Source organism: Vombatus ursinus, unplaced genomic scaffold, assembly GCF_900497805.2.
Source record: "Vombatus ursinus unplaced genomic scaffold, bare-nosed wombat genome assembly UNPS02010394.1, whole genome shotgun sequence".
Classification (NCBI taxonomy): domain Eukaryota; kingdom Metazoa; phylum Chordata; class Mammalia; order Diprotodontia; family Vombatidae; genus Vombatus; species Vombatus ursinus.
Genome location: NW_020950172.1, coordinates 1,498,005 through 1,503,325, shown reverse-complemented (window position 1 = coordinate 1,503,325; position 5,321 = coordinate 1,498,005).

Here is a 5,321-nt window from a genome sequence, read left to right as displayed (position 1 = left end):
ACACACACACACACACACACACACACACACACACACACACACACACAACTTTCCCCCAAATAGTGCCCTGATTCAGTGCCTGCTCCTTCCTCTAGAAAGAACCAAAATGGGTTAAAGATCCAAAGCAGCAGGAATCTGGTGGAAGAAAGATTATTCCCAAGAACTAAGTCTCTAGAACTAAGTTCTAGTCCACACCCCGTCACTCCCTTGCTGTCACATTGGGCAGATCTAATTTACCTGGGTGGGGGGTTAGACCAGTAATTTTTAAGTTGTCTCTCCTGGATAGATTTTCTAGGTCAGTTGTTTTGCCAATGAGGTAGTTTACATTTTCATCTATTTTTTCATTCTTTGTTTCTGTTTGACTGATTCTTGCTCTCTCATAGTCATTAGCTTCCATTTGCTCGATTCCAATTTTTAACAAATTGTTTTCTTCTATTAGATTTTGTACCTCCTTCCCCATTTGGCCAATTGTATTTTTTAAGGACTTGTTTTCTACAGTTAATTTTTGTCCTTCCTTTTCCAAGCTATTGACTCTCTCTTGCATACCTCTCATTTCTTTTCCAGTTTTTCTTCTACCTCTCTCATTTGACTTTTAAAATCCTTCTTGAGCTCTTCTAAGAGGGCTTTTTGGGCTTCAGACCAGTTCATATCCCCTTTTGAGGTTCCAGATGCGGGTTTGTTGACAATGCTGTCCTCTTCGGAATTTCTGCCTCGATCTTCACTCTTCCCATAATAAGAATCTATCGTACGTTTCTTTCTGCTCATGGTGTTTGCTTATTTCCTGGCCTTTAAAGAGACTGAGCTTTCCTGCTGGGGAGCAGAGGGCACTGACCCAAGCTTCTTGTGTTGGGAGCGTAGGGCCTGGTCGCTGGCTCTGTGTGCTGGGGCCTCCGATGGTGGCAGTTGGAGGCTGTAGGGTTCTGGTCGCTTACCTGCTGTTGGGCTGGAATCAGCAACACTGGAACTCTAGGGGTAGGATTGGGTAGTGTGGCTGCTGGAGATTTCCTGCTCACCCAGGCCTTTCTTTCCTTTTGCTTTCTTCAGCTCCTTTCAGATGGATGTTGCAGGATGTTTATCAGCCTGGGGCCCCTTGGAGCGCTGCTTCCCTTAGTTTTGCTGAGGCACTGGGAGAGCCGGTTGCTGTAGAATGGCGAGGCACCTGGTGGTTTTCCATGTTGGTTTCCACCAGCTCCCCTGCCTTCATTGTGGCACTTGAGGGTCCAGGTGTTAGTATTTGCCTGCTCCACCACCTGGGTTTCAGGATCTCCTCCTGGTATGCTGAGGTGGGGCTTTGCACTAGCTTGCTTGGGACACCTCCTGTTCTGTACTGCTCCCCTTCCCCCGGTCAAGAGGGGCCTTTCCTGTTAATCCCTCAAGCTACCTGGGCTACTGGACTGCTGCACCCTGTCTTTCTTCTGGTTCAGCTGTTCCAGAGTTTTTCCTGGGGCAATATTTTCTGGGATTTCAGAGGTTAATAAGGGAGGGTGAAAGTGACTTACTTCTTACTCCCCCATCTTGGCTCCGGGAAGCTTGTTTGTTTTTTGTGAGGCAATTGGGGTTAAGTGACTTGCCCAGAGTCACACAGCTAGTGAGTATCATGTGTCCGAGGCTGGATTTGAACTCAGGTCCTTCTGAATCCAGGGCCAATGCTCTATCCACTGTGCCACCTAGCTGCCCCATAGTCTGCAACTTTGCTGAAGTTATTATTTGAATTAATTTTTGAGGTCATGTTCTTGGAATTTGGCAAAGTGTCCTATGGCCAAAAACCCAGTTTGGTTCTGGACTCCAAGATGTCAGTGAGGCTGCCTCGTTAGTCCTAGGCTAATGGACCACACAGATGAACGATGACAGGCCACACTGCTATGGAGCTGGAACTCAGTGGGGCATGGACACAATGAGGCCCATTGTTTCATTTAATAATCATCACGACTGCCCTGTGAGTGAAGCAGGTCAGGGTAGTTATTCCCATTCTACGGTGGGAGAAACTGAGGCCCAGGAGGTCAGAGCAGCTTGCTCCTGGTCACACAGGTGTGTGACCTTGTGCTTTGGGCCTCCCTTTCCCTCTGATTCAGGCCTCCTTTGGCTTCACGCCTCCCTTTCCCCTACAGGAGACAGACATACCATTACTTGTTCACTGCTTGTGGAAAAACACACCCAGCAGCTGTTGGGAAACTTCATCAGCTGGGGCTCCCTTGAGGCGGAATTGTGTGCTGGCCTGGCCGCTGGGTCATCCCACTCTCACTGCCCGGACTCAGAGGTCATCCCTGGTTCTGTATCCTCAGGAGACGCTATCCTTGACCAAGGATTTAGTCTCTGAGATCTGATATTCCCTTTGGAGCCTCCTCTGACTGTCCTGATGGATGGGATTTCACGGGCAGCTGGGGTCAGCCCATGGCCTGTTTGCATCCACATTAGGGTCTGCGGCCGGTTCTAGGAAGTCTTCCTTTTCTTGTGGTCACTGTGCAAACTGAGGGTTGGTGCCTCTAGACTCCCAAACCTTTATTTCGCACCTGGGTCCAAGGCACTGGGCCAGATGCTAGAGTCTGTGAGTCACATCAATAAGCCTTTATTTATTAAGCACTTAAATCAATTCCTTGCCATCCTGACCTGTGTACCCGTCACAGCCCCAGGAGGGTGGAAGCTCAGGAGCACAGGGTCTATATTGTGTTTTGTTTTTGGATCCCCCATGTGGTTTCCTCTACCCCACCCCCACCTTAGAATGCAAGCTCCTTAAGGACAAGGACCGTCTTTTGCCCTTTTTTTTAGATCTACGGCTCAGTACAGTGGCTCTCCGAGAGCTAATATTCTACTGGGGGATGTGACAAATGCAGGTAAGGATGACACATGGTACAGCATGGAAGGGTTCTTGGCAGGGGAGGTCTCCCCTGAGTGTTCTCCCCACCCTTGGGGGTTCTAGAGGTAACCCTGAGATGTTGTGTTTTCTAATTGTTGTTCACAAGGCCCCCATCTGGTGTGTTCTCTACCATCGATCAACCAGTAGATGTCAACTAGTTTTCACAAAGGTATGTTTACCGAGATCTAGCAAGGACAGAAGTCACCACAGCATTCCCAAGCATTTCTCTCCTGGGGAGAGTGGGCAAGTCCAAAGGGAGTGAGGCACACATGGAGGTAGGGCATGCCTAGGGGTGCCTTATGATTCTTAGCACTGGCTGGAAGAGACCCTTTCTCTTTTAAGTTCTGCTCTGTGTGTGTGTGTGTGTGTGTGTGTGTGTGTGTGTGAGCAATGGATGAGTCCCTCTTTCAAGGCAGCTGGTTCCTCCTTAGGTAGTGTCTTGGAATATGGGTTGGTTCTCTGTTGGGCTAGGGGAAGTAGGCTGCTTAGCTGATACAAGACCAGATTCAGCGGTTGTTCTGACTCCAGGTGCCAGTCAGACCTCTCTGCTGGCTCTTTTGTGGATCACCGGGCCGCTGCCCTCCGTACTCCAGAGGACACAGTGAGGCTGGTGGATTTGCATAGCCATGCCTCACTTAAATCCAATTCACCACATGTCGTGGCATCACCTCCCTGATGTCATGGTCTTCTTCGAGAAGGAAGGACAAACAATAACAACAATAACCTCTCACAGAATACATAATATATCTTAAATGTTTGTTGACCAGCCACTCCTGACTGAAAGTCTTCTGGCTAATGAAGGTGTCCAGTGACTTGTGCAACCCTAGGTCCAGTGTGCCTGGGCTCAGTCTTCTGAAGGCCAAGGTTTGGGGGGTTTCCCCTCCCCGGATACTCTCTCTTCCTCTGGCTACAGAGAACACGATACTTGGTTCTCTCGCCTCTCTGATCTCCACTGGGTCTCCTCTCTGGCTCCACACCTGCTATTCAGTCCCTTAATGTGGGTGACTCCCAAGAGCCTGCCTGCCTTCGGGCCTGTCTCCAATCCTCATTTCCTTGACAATCCCACTCACTTCGATGACATCAATGACCACCATCTCTGCAGACGACTTTCTAATCTGCATCTCCAGCCTAGACGCTCTTTGGAGCTACAAGTCTGGCGCCAACCCTCGCCCTACCGAGGTCTTCCATCTCTGTACTCTGCATTTTCTCCACAGATCTGGAGTTGTCTGAGACAAACCAAAGGCCGGGGTTGGGATGAGAGGAGAGGCCAGGCCACTCCTTGTCTCCTGGTTCGTCCTTCTCCCCTCACTATTTCCATCAGTCTTCTAATCACGGCAGTAGTCTAATTTCCTATGAAGGCCAGCGTGGGATTACCATTTTAAGTCAGTTACTGCTACCGCTAAGAGTGATACAGATGAAAACCACGATGATGCAAACTGTGGTGAGAATGTACAGTTGGAGATGAGCTCTCTGCAGCTGGCCGCGACCTCCCAAGACTGGCCTGGAAATGCAGATTGGAGAGTCTGGTGCAGAGGAGATGGCGGTGGTCAGCAGCACCACCCACGGGCATGAGGCGGTCACATAAAAGAGGGGTGCCGGGAGCAGAGGCACCCTGGAGCTGGGTTCCCCGAGCCCGCGTCTACAGGCGGACTTTTGGGACACCCGGACAGACGTCCTCCTGGGTTAAGCATCCCACGTGCTCCGGGCTTCGGCCACCTTGCCCCGTCCTCGTGAGCTCGGTTGGGTGCAATCTCTCCTCTTCCTGCCGGACTCCCTGGCCTGGCTCTCCATGGAGGAAAGCCCGTGTCCAGGCCCGACCTTTGGAATCTGGACCTGGGCTTACCCTCAGGCAGCTCCCAAATCTGGGACCCGCTGCGGCACCTGCTGCCCTGTGGTCCCTTCAGCCGGGGCTGCCCACGCGCGGTGTGTCTCCTCTCGGGCTGAGGACCGTGGCCATGGGCTGCTGCTGGAAGCGACCCTCCCCTCCTCCCGGGGTGCACTGCAGCTTCGCAGCAGGAAAGCTGTCAACGAGCCCGGTGCAAAGGCGCGGAGGCGAGAGATGGACGCGGGAGCCGGAGGAGGTGGGGAAGAATGTGTGTGTGGGGGAGGTGTAAAGTGTAGGAGACTAGAGGTGGGGGTGGGAACGCCAAGTGGAGGATTTTTCTGTAGTTGAGTCCAGCCACTGGCGCATTTCTTTCTGTTTTTTGCTTTTTGGTGAGGCAATCGGGGCTAAGTGACTTGCCCAGGGTCACACAACTGGTAAGTGTCAAGTATCTGAGGCTGGATTTGAACTCAGGTCCTCCTGAACTGGCGCATTTATTAAATGGCTTGAATGAGTGAATAAATGAACGACACAGGCTGGAAATTAACCGTCAGAGTAGAAGGTAGGCGTTGTAGGGGCGGGGCCTGCGTGCGAGGGCACGCCGGGGGCGGGGCCTGCGTGCGAGAGGACGCCGGGGGCGGGGCC